The 22,213-nt window shown below is 42.0% G+C and overlaps 1 protein-coding gene across 3 annotated transcripts in view; it reads right to left on the bottom strand.

The window, feature by feature from the left end:
- Window positions 1-22,213, bottom strand: part of LOC126251905 (partitioning defective 3 homolog B-like) — a 313,128-nt gene that overhangs the window by 38,192 nt on the left and 252,723 nt on the right. Inside the window, exon 1 of one of the 3 annotated variants that reach the window (XR_007545801.1) lies at window positions 19,310-19,479. The exons of 1 other annotated variant lie outside the window; for it this stretch is intronic. The gene's annotated coding sequence lies outside the window, so the exon portion shown is untranslated. Of the gene's footprint in view, window positions 1-19,205; window positions 19,284-19,309; window positions 19,480-22,213 lie in introns of those variants that run through there. One more of the 3 variants, XR_007545802.1, reaches the window with a different exon arrangement.

The following is a 22,213-nucleotide window of genomic DNA, read 5'->3' on the forward strand; positions in this document are numbered from 1 at the left end:
GAATAATCATATAAAGTTGATCATCGTCAGTAAAGCAAATGCCAGACAGATTCATTTGAAGAATCCTAAGGAAATGCAATCCGAAAACAAAGGAAGTACGTTACAGTACACTTGTTCACCCACTGCTTGAGTATTGCTCACCAGTGTGGGATCCGTACCAGATAGGCTTGATAGAAGACATAGAGAAGATCCAATGGAAAGCAGCGCGCTTCGTTACAGGATCATTTAGTAATCGCGAAAGCGTTACGGAGATGATAGATAAACTCCAGTGGAAGACACTGCAGGAGATACGCTCAGTAGCTCGGTACGGGCTTTTGTTGAAGTTTCGAGAACATACCTTCACCGAGGAGTCAAGAAGTATATTGCTCCCTCCTACGTATATCTCGCGAAGAAACCATGAGGATAAAATCAGAGAGATTAGAGCCCACACAGAGGCATACCGACAATCCTTTCCACGAACAATACGAGACTGGAATAGAAGGGAGAACCGATAGAGGTACTCAAGGTACCCTCTGCCACATACCGTCAGGTGGCTTGCGGAGTATGGATGTAGATGTAGATTTCAAGTATAGCATCGCTGCGTTAAGAATACTCACGAGACATTGAATTCGCATTCTAAATGACTTTTTATCCCCCCCTCCCCTATTCTAGTGTTAATATAGTGTTCTGTGTTGTAAGGTCTCTTACTTTGGATAGCCTGTCAGATGACAACACAGAAGCTACACATTTACTCCCCTTTACTTCTCAGCGTGTTTATATTCACCATAATGCAGACTCAATAGTCTTCGACACGGCTTAACTCACTATTTTATTCATTTTTCTTCCTTCTTAAAGTTCTTATTTTTATTAAAAGAAAAATGCTAATTATTATATAAACCGCTTATACCAGGTGATCAAAAAGTCAGTATAAATTTGAAAACTGAATAAATCACGGAATAATGTAGATAGAGAGGTACAAATTGACACACATGCTCGGAACATGGGTTTTATTAGAACCAAAAAAATACAAACGTTCAAAAAATGTCCGACAGATGGCGCTTCATCTGATCACAATAGCAATAATTATCATAACAAAGTAAGACAAAGCAAAGATGATGTTCTTTACAGGAAATGCTCAATATGTCCACCATCATTCTTCAACAATAGCTGTAGTCGAGGAATAATGTTGTGAACAGCACTGTAAAGCATGTCCGGAGTTATGGTGAGGCATTGGCGTCGGATGTTGTCTTTCAGCATCCCTAGAGATGTCGGTCGATCACGATACACTTGCGACTTCAGGTAACCACAAAGCCAATAATCGCACGGACTGAGGTCTGGGGACCTGGGAGGTCAAGCATGACGAAAGTGGCGGCAGAGCACACGATCACCACCAAACGACGCACGCAAGAGATCTTTCACGCGTCTAGCAATATTTTTTTGTTCTAATAAAACCAAATGTCATTCCAAGCATGTGCATCAATTTTTACTTCTGTATCTACATTATTCCGCGGTTTATTAAGTTTTCACATTTATACTAACTTTTTGATCACCCGGTACATATTCTCATTTAAAATGTCTTTATCTAAACTATAGAACACAAGACAGGGCCTTCAGGCTGTAATCTGACCATATTAGACAAACGAATAAATAAACGAGCTGTGAAGGCAAAGATTTTTACCTTAGCTGAAAGAATGACCTGTACCGGTGTTGTAATCAGCTACAACGTATTTACCAAGCTCTAAAAGATAGGCACACTGGGGCGACCGACGTCACAGAATACCCGTCCCTGATGTCGTGGTGCCGCCTGTACGCGGCAAACAACATACGTCAGACTGAAGCAATGCACTGGACATTTCATCGATTGTTAAGTAAGCCGGGAAAACCTGAAACTTCGCATGAGCGCGTCGAAGCAATCCATGACTTACTTGCTTACAATGAGAGAGTCCTTTCATAGCAACTATTCAGTTCGGAAACAACGATAACCCGAAATCTGAATGGTTTCGACAAAGTTTTCAGAATTTCATACACAACGACTAATAACATAAATTTTGCTACTGTAATCAACTGTAACCTATGCGACGTACTGTAACGAGATACGTTATATGTTTGAAGTCGTAGCATTATGTTGCTTCAATTTGTATTTTTGTCTCATAATGTTCAAGTAAAGAGCTTCATTTTGAGGGAGATCATGGTGATCATCAGGCCGAAACTCGTCGTGTCTTCAACATACAACAATATTTGCGCTCCAGACTGAACTCAATGAAAAGTGTCAACTACAGACAACATCCTCCAACGAGCGGGACAGTTCTGCAAGTCAGCTAAAATTCCCAACCTTACACGGGAAGTTTCTGCAATTGGGGTTTGTCATAGGCGTGAACATTGTACTGCTCCAGTACCTCATCTCGAGCAGGTCTCCGTGGATGGGAAATAACCCGAGTTAAATGGAAAGAGGAATGGACACATCACCAGTGACATACATTAAGACTGCCTCGGAATTTTCTTGCTTGCAGTTAAATGCGAGAAACTACGCTATCACTGCTCTCATCACTCAAAATTAGAGTCTGTTTCTCTCAGGATTCTCCCTGACCGTGAGAATGTCGTTATGTTCCGGTTATCTTGAGTGCAGACTTCTCTGCATTCTGTGAGAATAGGACAATGCCAGACTACCTCGGAAAGCGGCCACGTAGAAAACACAGGTGAACGACTTCTTCTTGAATGAAGATACCATTGACAGGTCTTGCTCCAAATTTAGAAATGGACACTAAATACGTAGGCACGTACAGCAGAGATGGAAACATACTTCCAAGTAACTAGTCAAAACGATTTGTGTGTGAAGAGGAGTAGGCAGTCCTTAATCAAATGCTGGCACTGTTGTAAAGTTGTCCCAAGGGCAAATTATATTTATATCCCAGAGAAGAGGTCGAAGAATATTTAGAATAACCAGAGCATATCATTAATTCTTTGCGCGTTCATATAGGGATAGGGACAAAATAAATTCAACGGTCGAATGTTTCCAATTTCTTAACAAATGTATTTTAGCTCTTAGTGAAAGCGGCTGAGAGTACGGAAATTGTTTAACTCTTGAACAGGATCTTGCTCGCACACTACATCAAAGACGTACCTGCATTTGAAGCCGTGTTAAGCGAGCTAAGCGATAGGCGCACTGAGCTGGCAAAATACACGAGCAACGTATATAATAATAATAATGATGATAATAATAGTAGTAGTAGTAGTAGTAGTAGTAGTAGTAGGCTGTTTTTGTTGTCATTCCTATGTTTGAATAAGACATCTACGACCCGCGGGGCTTAACCGGGGCCGTGAGTGTGAATCAGCCAAGTAAACTTGCACGGCACCAGCTATGCGATAATCCGCTCCCCCCCCCCCCCCTTACGAACGTCACATGCCAGCAGATTACACCACGATCTTCCGCGCTGTTATGACCTATGTTGTAATGCATGGGAATCCTGAAGGCAAATAGGGTATTTGCATATTTAAAGAATAACAAACTAATGACCTGGAGTGCAGTAATTTATTCGTTCTTTAAGGAAACTATTGCACACATATTAAACATTAGCAGCTTGCGACTACCTGAGAAGTACGAAATATTGAAGGGAAGTGCGAAGAAAATGGAAGGAAGAAAAGAAGAGTAAATTAAATCTTACATCAGTAGCGTTATCTCTTGTTAATAAATGGGAAAGAACGAAATTTACGCCAGAGAAGTGTGCTTTGCTAAACCGATGAAAAAATAAATGGAATAAGAAAAATAATTATCTGTTGGACAAATGAACCGAACAACCAAGAAAAATTACGGAAGCCTTGCGAATTACTGAAAGCAGCTAACTTTTCAATAAGAATATAACTTCCTAATTAAATTCCTCCGCTCCGATGGAAAGGGCTGCCTTGTAAATTTAGAAGAAAATGATAACTGTTTATAGTAGAAAATGGCCTCTAAGTAAGTGGAAGCATAGGGGAAAATGAAATATGAACACATCACTGAAGCAGGAACTACGAGAAGATCGAGGAAAATTAGGAAGGCGCAAATGGTCTGTTACACTCAAAATTATTTTTGATGTGAGCTCACTTAAGCACGGTACTGACTACAAATACTTTTCACGACAAGCTGTACAAGTTCGTAACAGCGTGATAATATCAGGGAGCATAGACGTACCTCAAGATCGTACGATTAAGTACACATACAGATCACTCTTCCTACATGTAGAAACTAGTATTAAGATGATCCGTGTATGTCGGGTTCAGTGGATACGTAGCATTTACTACGATGTAGAAAATAAAAAAATAACAAGAGGGATCATCTGCTTGCAGTGTTTCGGAGACAAAACTGAAAACCTCAGTGTCGCCGAAGCTGTGAACCCCAGGCGTCCAGAAGTGTCAACCAATGCGTCAGTTCAAAACGACAGGGGCACAACACACAGCCGTCTACAGAGAACCTAAGCCAGTTTTAAACGCATCCGATTGTGTTTTAGTAGCACTGGGGCATAAAGAAAGTAACAAACAGTTGGCGACCACCTTAGGAGGAAACGTAAAGTCACACTCACGATATTTCTCCTCTTGAATGTTTCACTGCACAGTATTATCAGTTGCTGTCACACATCCTTTTAGCTGTCGTACGACAATTCGAGTACTTTCCTTCCTTCAGAGTAGATCCTCGAGGCCGGATAGAGGAAAGGATGCGCTATTTTCATTCATTTGTTATTTTCGCAGCAGAGCAGTGGTTCCGTCTGAAGCTGGGATGGGAAAAGAGATGTTCATAATAATAAGGTAGATGATGACTTCAGGAAAGGACAAATTAACGTACTGGTTTTGGGGTTTCATCTCCCTTCTCTCAAATTACAATAACTTGGGCATTGCAGCATGAAAGACATGATTCCAGGATTTTGATAAGCTGAACATTATTTCCTGTTATGCTGTGCAACAGATGTGCTATCTCTTAACTGTGGATATTTATCCTATTACGCGACAAACTAAAAAGGACAGATCTAAACATACGAGATGCACATGTGATGTGACAATATCTGAGGAGAGTGCACACTGTTCTGACAACACTAAGGCAAAGTCTAACGTGGATGCCTGACAAAAATTCATTTACGTATATTTAACGTGATAAAACAAAATAATGGAAACTATCAAAACACTTGAAAAATGTATTTGGTCGATGTGTGCCTACTAACCATATACGGGCAGTTCTGTCGAGCCCTGATGTACTTCTGTCGCATACTGAGGTGATCAGCTGAGGTGATGCGAAAGGAAATCGGCCGTGCCTTTTCAAAGGAACCATCCCGGGGTTTGCCTAAAGCGATTTAGGGAAATCACGGAAAACCTAAATCAGGATGGCTGCACGTGGGTTTGAATCGTCATCCTCCCACATGCAAGTCCAGTGTACTAGCCACTGCGCCACAAGTTCAGCAATTATTGCTTCATAAATCCAATGGAAGACAAACTAAAGATGCAGAAAACCGGTATTACTCATTTTATCAAGTCGAATCATGAAGCCCACGTAATACTGTGTGGTCTGTGGATGAAAGCTTAGGAGTTTAATGTGTCTTGTGACATTTGCTGATATACTTGCCGCTGCATCTCATTTAGGCTTTAGATAAAATTGTGCAGAAAACAACATAATTTACGCGAAGAGATAGGAACGATGACTTGTAGAAATATTAATACGACTGAAGATTTTGTCAAATATTCTTCCTCCGACCATGGCTTTGAAGGAGGGGATGTAATTGTACAACGAATGATTAGAAAATGAATGAATATATCAATTATATACGGTATTAAAGAGGGAAATATACATAGCGCATGCAATAAACTTAACAAAATTTGATGTCGAGACAACGGGAATTGTTTCACGAAAGAGATGTGCTTCCTAAAGAAAGAGACTGAGGACACAACTGTGCGATACTGACGTAGTATATTTAATAAGCTACGAACACCCTCCTGTGACAGTTATTCATGTGTGTTACGTGGCGAACAAAGTCCTTTGAAAAAAGTCAGTGTGGGACCGGGGGTCAATGACAACAGAAACACTGTTTCTTCAAATGTTTAGCCATCGTTGTTTTCACCACTATGTTGTAACAGAACGAAAGTCAACAAGAGTGGGGCTCCACATTCCGTCGACGATGATAATTTGAGAGGGCTTAAGCTCAGATTGGATGGCGGAGGTAATATCCAGAGTAATTTTGAAAGAAATCCTCCCAGGATTCACCTTAAGTGATGTAGAAAAATAATTAAGAACCTAAAGGGTACTGGCCGTAGGGGTATTTGAATCCAGCTCCTCCAAAATAGCCTCATCGATCAGTAGTTTTGTTGTACAGCAAGTGAAAATTCTGAAACATGAGTTCCCACGCGTTCACTGAGAACCAGCGACCATTGAACCTAGGTGAACTGGGAAATGGGCGTGTTGCCTCTCTTATTACAGCGTTTCCGGGGGGGATACCTATGACTAATTTGAGAAAACACTAAAGCACTGGTCACAGTTACAGATTGGAATCTCTCCACTTGAAAAATTCTTCAGATGAGACGAATCTGGTTAAGTCTCAACCTAAAGGCAAGTTAAACTTCCTGCCAAAGGAGGGTTAATAAATAACGTTTGTCTCTACCACAATGCTTAGCATGACTTGCGACAGGTGAACTCCGCTAACAGCAATACTGGACACCATAGCGAAGTTAAGTCAATGACGAACAAGGATATTCTATCTGGAAAGCAGGTAGCGGCCCAAGTGAGCAGTGCCGCTGACTCTGAAATTGTGAAACTGCGTGCCACGACAATGTGCATTAGCCCCTCTGATTTTAATTCAGAATTACAACCCAGACGGACACTTTAAACGTGGTAAAACATTGTTCTCTAAAATGTAAGAGCGTTGTTAGTCAGAACAACCAGCCGGGATCTTAACTGTCGAGCTGCATGATAACTTTTTCGCCAATAAAATCAACAAAAACTAAATGGAGAATAGCTGGATTTAGTCACAAGATAGTAGTGCATGATTTGCATAACATATAATTTTAGATCTGACAAGTAGAACGCGAAGCAATTAAGAGACTTTGTACTACAACACAGAGCGGAAGCAGACGTTCATTATTTACTGGAAAGTAATGTTTCTTTAGTTTATCACGTTTCCACTAGCAGACCCTGTCCTTTTCACCTAGGTACCTTTTATCTCGCGATAGTATTTCCAAATAGAGACTGTTCTACGAACAAACCTATTTTTGGTCAGAGCACTGACACTTTTGCTGCGAGCGATAGTAAATGAAGCGTTGATGAGCATTTGGCGTTAGTGTCGCAGGGTATATTAACACGCTAAACGATGTTTTTGTTTCACGGGTATCAGACACCAACGCGTTCTTGCTTTTTCTGTGAAGTCCCGACGACAATCTCGCGGAATAGTTTTTTTCTTTTCTTTTTTTGCAGAAGGAATTACGTTGTCGGAGAAACCATTGGAGCACTACAAACTAATCATTTTTCTGTTTAGCAGCGATACAAGCAAAGGGTTTATCTTCCACAGCACAATGACCAAGTCGCATTTTCAGTGACAACACTACGAGCTTCAATGTAGACTCAGTATTACATTCTAATAAACGGAGGCTTTGATCTGTTCCCGGTAACAAAGGCTGCTTAAATTCAAGAATACATTTCATTACTATTTACGTCCTTTGTACATCGACTTACGCATACGTCTATCCGCCACGCGTGCCCACGCAGCGAAATGCATGTCAAACGAGCAAGTGAACTAGTATTTGGTCGGTGCATAAGTTCGTAGCGCTTTTCAATAAGTTGAATAAACAAAACAGATACACATAACAGAGACTTTAGCCATCAGTAATATATTCTCGTCTACCATTTAGAACAGTCTGCCAGTACTGGGGTAATTTTTCGATTGCGCGACTGCAGAAATCACTTGGTTTCGAGGCGAAGAACTCTTAGAGCCATGTTCGGAGCGCATTTTCATCCGAAAACGAACTTCTTTAAAGGTTGTTTGATAGAGCGGAAGAGGTGAATAAAGTGAGTGCAGAATGACTTCCCAACCCAGTTCTTGTATAGTGTTTTTTTTTTTCTCTTCAGTCTAGCAGAATGAGGGCGTTATCGTGGAGTAACGTCACGACATGCAGCCTTCCTTGTCGTTCTTGGATGGCTTCTGCAAGACGCCTCGGTTGTTGACAAATTGCAGCAGTGGTGATTACACCTCGCAGAAGCAGTTCGTAGTACGCTACGCCGTCGTTGTTCCACCAGATGCATAACAGCATGTATGCATGTCTGCACAGGGATTTGCTGCTTCATTGGTGCTCATTCCCTCCTTTTCTGTATATTAACATAAAGACACCAATTCTCATCACCAGTGACGATGCGGGATCGGAACTGCAGAGATTATATATATATATATATATATATATATATATATATATATATATATATATATATATATATATATATATATGTGTGTGTGTGTGTGTGTGTGTGTGTGTGAATTTCTAAGGGACTAAACTGCTGAGGTCATCGGTCCCTTGTCTTACACACTGTTGTGGTCTTCAGTCCTGAGACTGGTTTGATGCAGCTCTCCATGCTACCCTATCCTGTACAAGTTTCTTCATCTCCCAGTACTTACTGCAACCCAAATCCTTCTGAATCTGCTTAGTGTATTCATCTCTTGGCCTCCCTCTACGATTTTTACCCCCCCCCCTCCCCCACGCTGCCCTCCAATGCGAAATTTGTGATCCCTTGATGCCTCAGAACATGTCCTACTAACCGGGCCTTTCTTTTTGTCAAGTTGTGCCACAAACTCCTCTTCTCCCCAATTCTATTCAATACCTCCTCATTAGTTATGTGATCTACCCATCTAATCTTCAGCATTCTTCGGTAGCATCACATTTCGAAAGCTTCTATTCTCTTCTTGTCCAAACTATTTATGGTCCATGTTTCACTTCCATACAAATACTTTCAGAAAAGATTTCCTGACACTTAAATCCATACTCGATGTTAAATTTCTCTTCTTCAGAAACGCTTTCCTTGCCATTGGCAGTCTACATTTTATATCCTCTCTACTTCGACCATCAGTTATTTTGCTCCCCAAATAGCAAAATTCCTTTACTACTATAAGTACCCCATTTCCTAATCCAATTCCCTCAGCATCACCAGATTTAATTCGGCTACATTCCATTATCCTCGTTTTGCTTTTGTTGATGTTCATCTTACATCCTCCCTTCAAGACACCATCCATTCCGTTCAACTGCTCTTGCAAGTCCTTTGCTGTCTCTGACAGAATTACAATGTCATCGGCGAACCTCAAGGTTTTTATTTCTTCTCCATGGATTTTAATACTTACTCCGAATTTTTCTTTTGTTTCCTTTACTGCTTGCTCAATATACAGATTGAATAGCATCGGGGATAGGCTACAACCTCGTCTCACTCCCTTCCCAACCACTGCTTATCTTTCATTCCCCTCGACTCATAACTGCCATCTGGTTTCCGTACAAATTGTAAATAGCCTTTCGCTCCCTGTATTTTACCCCTACTGAAACTAAATTAAACTAACTTACGCTAAGAACAACACACACACACACACACACACACACACACACACACACACACACACACACACACACACACACACACACACACACGCGCGCGCGCGCACGCACGCACGCCCGAGGGAAGACTCGAACCTCCGGTGGGAGGGGCCGCGCAGTCCGTGACATGGCGCCACAAACCGCTCGGCCACTCCGCGCGGCGGTCGATGTTGTTCACGAGCCGATTGATGGTTAGCAAGTATAGATTCACATATGACCACCCGCTGATTTTTGTGATTTTGGCTTAGGAGCATGGGGTACCCATACACCCAATTTTTGAACCTTTCCCATCACTTGCCAATGTCTTACGATGGTGGAGTGATCGCATTTCCTCACATCAAAACTAACCTTCTTAGAAAGAGAAAACCTCTTTCTTGCTATACTCTGTCCAATGGGATTATCCCCAGACACTGCTCAAATGTTTCTGGCTGCCTCTGTTGCTGTCACCCCTCTACTGAACTCAAACTGAAGAACATGTTGGAAACGTTCCGATTAGAGATGGGCAAACTCGTTCATCCTTGGGAACTAGTTCACTGGTGATCGCTCTTTTTTGGTAACCGTTCAGTTTTACTCGTTCAACGTTCATTTGTGCATGGTATATGGTTCTTGTGAAAAACAAAATTAGTAGCATAGGTGATGGGAGATGCGAAGAGGGGGCATTTGCTTCCTCTCTGGAGTAGAGAGTTTTTATTCATTAAAGAATTCTCGTACAGTTATAGAAGTAATTTTCACGATTCTACAAAACCTCTCGTTTAGCCAGCTGTAGCTATATGTGGCTAATCGCAGTGAAATAATATAAGGTGGCGCATGGAAAACCGGCCCTGAGTACTACAGCCTGCTCGCCAATTACGAACGATTTGTTGACCGCTACGAGCAGAATAGATAAACATGGAATAATTAGACAGTAAAGAAATAAATAAGCTAATGCAAAAAATAACTTTGAAACATATGGCGATTTGTGGGCGACAATGAGCAGTCTAGCACTCGGGGCCAATTTTTCGTACGCCACTGTGTACCACTGAAATAATATTGCAGAAGTTATCGTATTCTCTTTACAAAAAGTGACACCAGACACTCGATTATGGAGCGCGGGTTTCATTCGGTTGTCAGTCTTCCATAACAATGGATATGCTTTTTACCTTGGATCAAAAAAGATGGAAAATGGTTACTCGTGGGTGCCGTGCCGACTTCCTTTGCATGTGTAATAAAAAAATTGCCATTTTATGTCTTCTGCTGTTTATCGACATAGTGAAGTAAGCTGAAATGCCCTTTTGTTTGCCGAAAAGATGTGTGTGTTGCATACCACGTAATTTTAATGTAATTTACGTAATTATAAAATACACTTTAATTACCGGTCATGGACGCTGAATGCAATGCGAAAATAACCAAAGTCCAGAGTTCAAAAAAGCTTTGAAACAGATCTAGAATGGGCGTGCGCAGAGAACGAAACGAACAACTCTATACTGAACCAACTATGGGCAGTCGGCAGTGGAACTGTGACGAATGGCCACGCGAGGAAGGACGAGTCCGGTCCAGGGAGACTGAGACAGACAGACAGACGGGAACGGGACCGACGCTGGAACGAGACCGACCGTTTCCCGTTCCCAGGAACTAGTAAGTAGAAAGCCGCGACCGAAGTGAACTATGAAAGACCGTTCCTTAGAATTCGTTCCTCGCTCCTTCCGTTCATCTTTGTGAACCGTTCCTTTTGATCCGTTAGTTCGCGAACGACCCATCTCTAGCTCCAATTTCTCCATTTGGCATTCCATTTTCTAGCATACACAGACTCATTCACTATCTCCAAATGACAATCGATAAATTAACGCATAGCAACATGAATATCAACACACAGATCATAAACGCCATGAACGAATGCACGAACCTAATAATTCATTACTGAAGCGTAATATCCCTATTTTTTGGCTTTCATCTCGTACCACTGAGTCCAACGCAGTATGGAATACTGCACAAACCTCTTCTTTCCACCTAAATTTCAGCCAAGTTAGTGAAACATAGGGGCTCTCATTTCCTGCGTTCGTCTGACAAGGCAAGCATCCCGAAAATCGTAGTCTAAGGCAAGTGAACTATTAACACTTTGCCGTCCGCACGTCTCGTACAAATTTATTCGCTTGGCGCCGGCAGCGCTAACTCTGATTACTTTGCTTGTCACCGGCCGCTTGACACCTCTGCGTTGATGACAAGTTTCAAACACATTGACTTTTGCGCGCTTTAATTTTTCCGGAAATTCTCTATTTTGCCGTATTGTTCCACAAACTCGAATTTTCTTTTCAAGTAACTTCTCTGCAAGTTCTATACTGTTATAATAATCGTCATGTAGAGGTGATGCCACTTTCCATAAAAAGGTGTCAATAATTCCATCACTGTTTTTGCTAAAGGTTTTCCAGCGTCGGAATATATCTTGAATGAGGAAAAGTATCCCGAATTCGAATCACACAGCATCCGAATGAGTATGCCGTATTTCGTAATTTTCGACCGATTGTGAACTTTAAAATTTAAGTGTCCGCGCCACGGTATCATTCCTTCGTCAATTGAGATGTTTTGACTTAGATGAAACGTTTCTTTAAACTTTTTGGAAGAATAATTACATATTGCACATTGAAAAGCCGGTCGGCACTGTCCGGTTTCTTGTTGTTGTCGGAAAAATGTATAAATGATAATATTTGTCTGAATTGGTTGCGGGACATCGTTTTGCGAAATATCGGTGTCGAGCCTTGCTTTTTTTTTTTGTTTACAATTCCCACGAGGATAGCAAGCCCAAACCATTTCCTAAGTTCAGGTCCCGTAACGTCGACAAATTTGGCATTTTTTTTTATCCAGTTTCCTTCTACTGCAATTTTGAATGTAATACTTGGTTTCGTTGCTAATATATTCAAAAAGACCGTTCCCAGTATATAAATCTACGTTATCCACGACGCTCTATGTATCTTTGTGAAAAATGTGTGGACCCGGAGATCCTTCAAATTTATTACTGGTCCTCAGTAAATCATTTAAATAATTGTCTTCTTCGTCTGATTCATCCAAATCAGTTGCAACCGTAGCGTTCGCCGAATTCTTCTTGGACGTATTTCACTATCTTCCGACGATTCTGCTTTACTTTCATTTTTTTGATATCCAATGTCTTCTGCCCAATCGGCCAAGTCGTCAAGAACGTCAGACACGACGTCCGAGCATTCATCGTAAATAATCGTATCGTCTCTTTCGTGTGCCATGATGAAGGTGCGCAAGTACTTATAAAAACAAAAACTTGTTGACGTGTGTAACTTCTTGTTACCTAAAGAAAACACCAACAGAATGAAAAAGATACTATAGTGCTGTCACCGGCCGTTGACCGCCATGCCGCGCACGACGTCACTGTGGTGTCGCCGGACGGCAAAGTGTTAATTTATTTATGGGAGAATGAGGTGTGTGTGTGTGTGTGTGTGTGTGTGTGTGTGTGTGTCTCGTGGTCGTGCGGTAGCGTTCTCGCTTCACACACCCGGGTTCCCGGGTTCGATTCCCGGCGGGGTCAGGGATTTTCTCTGCCTCGTGATGGCTGGGTGTTGTGTGCTGTCCTTAGGTTAGTTAGGTTTAAGTAGTTCTAAGTTCTAGGGGACTTATGACCACAGCAGTTGAGTCCCATAGTGCTCAGAGCCATTTTGTGTGTGTGTGTGTGGGGGGGGGGGGGCATATTACACTGGGTGTGAAACACTTAGGGTTAAAACGTCGCATGAATAAAAACTTACACCACTCCCCCTCCATCCTTTTTCGTTCTTCCAATACTTGGCGGAGCCCCACACGCCAAGCAGTTTCCTCGCTATCGGCGCACCAGCTTGCTGAGCAGTTGTTCTTGCCAGGCTTTCAACTCGACTGCGCAACTGGGTAGCGAACAGATAACGACATGCGAAACAGATAAGGCGACGGCAGGCTGGCAAGCCGTCGCCGCAGCACAATCGCGACGACGCGGTAAGCTCAGTGGCACTTCGCCGTTACCTGCAGCGTGCAAAACTGTCGCTCTGCCACCAGCCGTACAGCGTCACGTGTCTGACGCGCGCCAGCTTCACCGAACTGTTTAGCAACAATGGTAGGAAACCTGGGAACATCCCTGCAAGAACACTGCGGTCAGGTTTGTAGGTACCAGCCCGCACAGCCGCGCGTGTCAGCACGCTGCTTCCGGGATTCGGGCAGTCGCGCCGGCCCCGCGTCTAGCGGACTGATGCCGAGGGCTGGTGTGCCGGCCGGCCTGGCTGTTGTTTTTAGGCGCTTTCCCTCGTCCAACTTCGTGAATGCTGGGTTGGTACCCACGTCCCGCCAAAGTTACACGATTTTCAAATATTTATAAAACATTCGCACACTTTCAAACGGATAACACTCCACCCAGACAGCTTCGGTACACAAATTCTCTCCAGGGGTAACAGGGTGGCGACTGGCCCTGGCCACTCTCTAACATTAACAATGTCAAATCCGACAATAACCATGCTGACCCTATGTAGGTAAAGGACAAAGGCAAAAGAAAACTAAGGTAGAGTATCATTTAATTTGTCGTCGATAAAGAAGGCATTGGGAGCTAAGAAATAGCTTTTTTTTGGGCCGAATATAGGCAAGAATTCGGGCGTGGTATCGACGAAGCTATCATTAGTGCATTCTTGTAAACCGATTTAGTGGAAACAAAGAAAAAAAATTAACGCAAATGGAGAGCTGGTCCCTGGTCCTACGAGGCGCATAACCGCTGCGTCGCCTCACTAGGTATGATACTTGGTATTATAACCGCTTACTTCTCGGTAACTCCGGTGGTAAGCGGTACTGGACGTCCGCAGTTAAATCCTCAGTCGGTCCCAGGCTGTTAGCCACCACTTATCGCTGACAATTATTTGTTAACGCGAAAAATGGCAAGCTGCATCGTGGTTCGAAGTCTCACAATAACTGGCTGGACACATCAGCCCACGAGCACAGCAAACCTCTTCCAGTAGTACCATGCCTAGCAAGGCACTGTGGTCCCAACTACATTCAAGCTGATGGCTGCTTGAAACATATGACAAGTTACGACATTTCTTTTTTCTATTTTTCTCACTAGTTGAGATTAGAGGCTTTACTTTGGAAAGCTATACTAGATTTCAATTTCGGTCAGCTATTCACTCGCTGAACAATAACGTTTTGAAACAGGATAAAGTAACGTGCAGGAAGTGCATACTACTTCAGTAAAAACTGCAGGAGAATTTCCAAAACGTGTTGGTCAAACGCTATCTATGCCAAAAAACCTGATACCGCTCTCTTTCAGCAGTCCACAGAAAAATCACCGATGGCTTAATTGTTTCAATCGCAACGAAAGCTCTCAAACGTAAGCAAAGATAATTCAGAGAAATCGCTATTTTTCTATTTGCGTGATTATTTAAGTTACAAATCCTCGAACTTGATCTTACGATGAGGACGAAATATGGGCCAAGTGAAATTTATCGACATCCATCTGCTGATTGTATTTCACAATTCGGTGCATCCTGCTCTCCGATCGTGCAAATGTTGTAACCATTGAGATTCTACGTCTACCAGAGAAACAGTGTCATCCACGAATGTGATACTGCCTACAGAGATAAAAAAGGATGTCCGGTTTGTTGAAACTGTACCAAAAAACTGCAGTCTGTTGTAGATCTATTAGGGTTTTTTGTCGTCTGGACAATTCTTTGAGCTGTGCATTCTGTGCACGAAATTCTCTCAGTTGTTACCTCTTCGCCGTATGAGTTTGCAGTTTCAGTGTACGCAGTTTTATGATTGTTTACCACAAATGAAACTTGATAAGCATGCTAAATATCAGTGCGATCAGTGTAACATATTGCACAAGAAGAGCAGTTCAATAGGACAGCTTGTTTTGCTCTACCTGCCCGTCTGAAACGCCTTACACTTCGCAGTATTACAAGCGCTTAATCACTTAAAAGTAACGTAGGAAAACGTAAGTGCACTCTTATTGTTAACAGTCGTGTTAGTGGGAAAGAAAGGTAATGAGGATGGCAATCTTTAGAACGGCAGACATCAGCTTTGAAGTTCAGTCGCTACACGATGTAAGTTCGTTTACGAACCTAACCTCAGACTCAAGCGGGACAAGCAGGCGAGTCATTAGATAGCAACCTAAATCAAGTTTGTGAGACAAGGGAAAAACCTGAAGAGGTTCAGTAACCATGTTACGAAACGAAAGCTTGAAAGAATTAAGTAAAGAAAAAGCCTCGATGACGAAATCTGCGTGAAGCCAAAACCAGCAAAAGGAGAGCAATGCGAGCAGCTGTCCATGAATTCGAACGTACAATTTTGTCGGTAGATCTGTTTAATAATCCTAACAAGTTTTTGTCATGTGTAAAATTGGTAAGCTGATTGACACCATGTATACAGTCGCTCTGTGACCGTACTGGCACCTTAACAGAAGTCATGGAGAAAACAAAATAGTGAAATTACAAACCTAGGCTCGCAGTAACAGGTAACCACACCCGGACGATCAAACTCTAGGCAGAGGATAGAGAACCACAAACGCTGAACTACTGCTGGGTACCTGTGAACGCCCTGGGTGGCGCAGTGGAGTGGAATGTTGAGAACGGTGTTAATAGCCGGGCCGCTACTAAGAGATAAGTCGCCAGATAACCCAGTTCCGGTATATGACCCAGCAGAGCTGCCCACACTGTTGGCGAGGCTGAAAGTCCGATTTATTTCAGGCAGAGACGACCAGAAATGAATTGTGATTATTTCTGAGATATGTTTGTAATTTTGCGCACGAAATTAATTTGAAAATTGTAGAAAAAAGATGAGTAGAGAAGTATTTTATAAGAAGGATAGAGCGAAGAGGGCCTGATACACATTCCACACTGCACAACGAAGAAACTTACGACGAAAGTCCTGCATCTGAAGCACTAGTAGGCACCTATGATCGCTGTCCCTCTACCAAAAATTGCCTTATTAACGATACTACGATCATCATCATCATCATCATCATCATCATCATCATCTATTGTTGCAAAATTTCGTGGTGGGGACAGTTCCATTTATTTCCTACAACGTACTGAAGCTGTATCACATTTCCCGTTTCCTACAATACGACTGTGAAGCGAGTTTGTGGAGTTTTGCGAAATGTTGGAACCACTTTGTTATGAGTAAGTATAGAAGTACCCACAAAATATCTCTCTGCCATTTACCTTAGATAATTACGTAAGTGATCAAACCTCATTACGATTTACTGCCGGCCGGTGTGGCCGTGCGGTTCTAGGCGCTTCAGTCTGGAACCGCGTGACCGTAGCGGTCGCAGGTTCGAATCCTGCCTCGGGCTTTGATGTGTGTGATGTCCTTAGGTTAGTTAGGTTTAATTAGTTCTAAGTTCTAGGCGACTGATGACCTCAGACGTTAAGTCGCATAGTGCTCACAGCCATTTGAACCATTTACAATTTACTTAGTTCGGCAACGCAGGCGGATTAACTTTCTTGAAGCTCATTTTGAAGTGAGTTTCACCGTCCTATTAACGCCGGGATTATGACAGAATATAACCATAAACTAAACATTGTTGATAAAGGTGACTAACTTTTAAATATTCTGTAACATGCAAAATTACCATTTATTAAGATTATTATAATTGTTTTTAGATTTTTTGGAAATGGCTGACTTGGTTTACAAACAAATGAACCGATTTACACAGGATTCCACACAACTATTGTACCTGCAGAAAGTTTACGTTGCTTACAGCGATGACACTGGGGAAAATTCGGTTGTACAACCTGCAAAATCAGGACCCGTCGAGTTACAACACTGACGCCCATCGTCTGTATTGCTCAAATAGCGACTTAACTGATGGCCACAATGCGCGCAAGTTGTTGCGAATGTTTGCGTTATTAACTGCGTAAAGAAGAAGGGTGCTGGGATGGTTCCTTTGATAGGGCACGACCGAGTTCTGTCCCCGCCCTTGTGCTCCGTCTCCAATGACCCTGTCGTCGACGAGACGTTAAATCTTTCTCTTCCTTTTCTTCTTGAGAAGGACACAAAATTAATGCAGACAGAAGTGTGACAAAGCGCAATTTCTTCATTCATAATCTTTTATTTTCCCTTTTCAGTCCTTGATGTTTCTGAGCTACCACTCCATTTTCAAGGACTGATTGATACTTTTGCCGCTATGAGAAGGAGGGAAAGTCTCAATGAATTCTTGAAAACTTAATTGTCACTCCAAAATACGCTCGATCAAAACGGAAAGAAAAATATTGTATATTCATTTTTAATTATAAAGCAAAAGACATTGATGGCCCACAACGACGAAATGACTGCATGTATATATGAACTGAAAAAATTAAAGTGGGTTTTCGTAAAGGACGTATCTGGTACTTAGCAGGGGGTCTGGGCTGGATGGAAAGTGGCAATTCTGTTGTGAACCGGCGAAGGCAGTGAATTTGAAAGCGAAATGAATTCTGCGGTAGCAGACTGAGCTGCGGCGTAACCCGCCGTGTATATTTTCTCGATGAGCAATGAACGTTTCGAAATTTCTTGGCAGGTTAAAACTATGTGCAGGATCTGGATTGGAACCTGGGTCTTTTGCCTTCCGCGAGCGAGTGTTCTACCGACAGAGCTACCCAAGTGCGATTCATACGACCCGTCACAGCTTTACTTCCGCCAATACCTCATCTGCTGCCTTCCAAAATTCATATAATTTCTCCCGTGAACGTAGCAGGACTAGCACTTGCGGAAAATAGGATATTGCTTAGCCGCAGCCAGGGGGACTGTTCCCCGAATGAATTTTCACTCTACAGCAGAGTGCAAATTTATTCTGAAAAAATACTTTCCGTTTTAAGTAACACACATCCCCGACGACTATTTTGGTGCACTTCAGATTAGTTAATAAAAATGCAAGGAGATCGGAGGATGTGTGCTACGCAACTTATTCTGAAAACTAATAAAATTTCTTTAAACCAGACTAATATTTTAGTTGCAGTGGGATCCACAGCCAAATCAAATTTTGTAATGACAACAAACTGCCGCAATGAGTGTCGTTAGTTGGGTTACAACGTCCTTTTATTTTGGATTTTCTAGTGCACAGTTTCGTCTGCGTAACCGTTTTCAGGTGCATAGTATAACCCGTCAAACGGGCATTGCTTTTCAGTCAAAAATTCTCCCTGGTCTCACAACGTTAAAATGAAGTGGGTTCGCTAGACTTCATAAACAACAACATGACAATGTTTTGTAGACAGCTATGACGCAATATGCCGCTCTCAAATACAAGAGCGAACTAGTTTTAGTGAAGAATCAAAAATAATAAGAATATTTCAATGCAGCTGACGACAAACAGCGCGGAACATCGTAGTCATTCCGGAAACTTAACGTTTGGGATTGACAGCAAATACAACCTAAGGACGTCGTCTAACAATAGGCTAAGAATATTTTTTCAGAACTGCATTGCCACTGTAACAGGATTCCACGGATCAGCTAACACATCATTGTGAACGACGGGAAAGACTAATGCTGACGACGTGGTCAGGTCATATCTGCCCGTATCGCATATTTTCCGGCAAGTTTGGCACCTAGCAGACGGCAGGAAATGCAGTTGCAAGGTAGGCTGGTCATAAATGCTAGAGTTGTACCTCGTCACGCGAGAGAGCGGACGGAATAACTTGTGCGGCGGGAATACTAGGCAGTACCTGCGGTCTCCCTCTCCAGAGGTGATGTGATAGGCACACTCTAAGCTGTGCCTGCTACTGACAATTTCATTAAATTTAAACTCCACACACGAGGCCATATTCACCTCAGTAGATCTGTGGGCTGTAACACTTTTAGACGTGAACAGGTAAACTGAATGAGACCTGCACAGCGTATTTCACCAGTCGTATAGCACTCCGCGGTCACCGTTTATACACACACGAACTGCAAAAACGTACGCAGCACTTCACTGTCACCAACAACGGCTGTCCACACGCCGGGTGTCCACGAGCGACTGGAGTCAGGTATGCGGCCGCTCAGCTGGCGAGAGCCCGTGGTGGGGGTGGGGCAGCGCGGTGGTGGGGGTGCAGGCAACTCTCGCCGCTCTGCGCAAGCGCACTGCGTTCGCTGCTGGGGCAGCATTCTGTGAGGCATTGCTGACGAAAGCTTTAAATTCACGGTCGCAGGTTCAAAATACTGCTCTGCCTTCACACGGCTCCGTAACAGCAGGTAGCCGTGAAAAACAAACCTTAGTCGTTTATCAGATCTACTATACCGAAAGCTGAAACGGTCTGATTATTGTATTTTTGATTGTCAATCCATTTGATTTTCGAAATACATCGGACATAAATGCTTATCCTGAACGTACGCTTTAACAAAAACAAATTTTTCAACAATCGGCAAGCTTTCTTGTTATGGTGGATCATCCCTCGTTCTTTTTGTATAAAATGACCTTTCATCGTACAGCCACAAAGCAGAAATAGTTTCTTAATGAAATTTCAATCTGCCTATTATGCAAAGTGTCCCATTTCTTTGCCCCCAACAGCTTTGTGACATTGTGAGTACTTTTCTCTATATTGGTAAGTACTGTAAGCCTATCTTTCCATTAGTCTATAGTTTTCCATGGTTATTTTTATGGCACTTGTTCTCATCTGGAACAACTATGACCTGATATAGACTAATGAAAGGATTATCTTGCAATATATAAAAATCTAGAGATTTAGACCATGATAAAAATATCCGCTGATAATGACACAAAGCTGCTAAAAAATGTTTGGACATAAAGAAGAATAATACTTGTTTGCATAATACACGGACGTATATTCCCATAATTTAATTGCAAATATGGCTTCAAAACAACATTACGAATAAACAGTTCGGTATTCTGACGATGAAAATTTTTAACATGTCTTATGAAGTTACTTTAAAACTCGAAAATATAAATAATATTGGTCTTAAAAATTAATAACTGATTCTCTGCAAATGGATTGTCGATGAATTTAGATAAAACAATGTACATGCAAGCTACTGCTCCACAAAGACTGACCACACCATTAACAATAATGCATGCGGGGAAATCTGCGCATGAAACAATAGCGCAAATTCTTAGCTGTTTTTATTTATAAGAACGTGAATTGGAAATCCTCATGTCACAGATCATCTTTCACGTCTAAGCTGTGCACGTTTTGCATTGCGCATGATACTCGATTTTGAAGATAAAAATGACAGAGTTGAGCTACATTTGCATTTGTTAATGACTCATGGCAATATACTTTCGTGTAATACGTCATTCAGGGGATAATGATTGTTGCACAGAATCATGTAATAAGCCCTTACAAAATTTATTGTCAACAATCCGTCAATTCGAAAAAAAAAATGTCTTACGCTAAACAGAAAGACGTGAGCTATTCTACCACATAAATCTTTGACCACCTGAGTGCGGGAGATACAGATAGATAGATAGATAGATAGATAGATAGATAGAGACTTAATTAAGTATAAACCACTTTATGTATAAAAACGCAAGCTTAAGAGACTGACTGACTGACATGGTCAGTCATGGTGTCAAATATCTTTGCTGAGAAAGTGTAATATAATTGTAAAACTAGTTCTACATCAAAGCGGGAAGCCTCGTTTATGACTCATAAAACTTACAGTTAACTAAGTACAAAAACAACCCTTGCAGAGTGACAGAAAAAATTCCGAATTTCACAATTCAGTCATATAACCGCATCACTGCGTACTTTTTCGCCAATAGGATACCTAAGCCCAAGGAATGCACGGTAATGAAAACATGTAACTCTTCACAGAAAATAAACCTTTATAATCTACGAAGAAAGCAAAGAATTGTGTGGTTACAGAAAGTTCCTTAAACGTACATGAGTATAGCGACAATATTCTATTAGCAGGATTTATCGGAAGTGGTGTGCGGCTGTATTCCTTCGACTTACGCGCACGATACAGTGAAATCGTCCACGACACTGGCGAGTGAGTATACAGTGTTGTGTCAGAGAGGATGTTGTCTGCAGGAAAGTATCGTCGATGGATCACCGTAAAAAAAAATTGTACAAAACTCCCACGTGGTGTAATAAATGACAGCCCTAATTACATGTGGATGTATACGAGATAATGCTGTAATAGAGAGAAAGAACTCTACAGTGTCCGATTACAAGATTTGTGATAAACATCTTGAGCACTTTACATCATGTAAGTATCTACAAACAATACTAAACATATCTGTAATTTAGTTGTCACAGAAGATGCTAGCGCGACAAATTTTAGAGAACTGGTCAGGCGTTTGGAGTTCTTTTCGAGTATGGATGACCAGACATTGAACAAATTCAGGTACAGGTCGATGTAGTCCATATTAAAGTGTAACAGAAAGGTCTGGGTAACTTCGACGCGAATTTTTTTAGAAGAAAGGTGACATTGGTTTCTCCAAATCCTGATAGATAAATTTAGAGAGATGATATTCGAGGAATTCGTGTGACCAATTTGCTGTCATAATATACCCCGCGTAGGGATCGTGAGAATAAGGTAAATGAGATTCGCACGCGTACAGAAGTACACAGGCAGTCACTTTGACTCGTCAGTTCTAGAACTAAATGAGACAGAAAATTGCTAACATTGGTACGGTGTATCCGCCGCGATGCACTGCACACTAGCTTGCAGGGTACATTGTGGATATTAGGTCTGTATACTTATGATTCAAATCGAAGGGCAGAAGGAC

Source organism: Schistocerca nitens, chromosome 4 (genome assembly GCF_023898315.1).
Source record: "Schistocerca nitens isolate TAMUIC-IGC-003100 chromosome 4, iqSchNite1.1, whole genome shotgun sequence".
Classification (NCBI taxonomy): Eukaryota; Metazoa; Arthropoda; class Insecta; order Orthoptera; family Acrididae; genus Schistocerca; species Schistocerca nitens.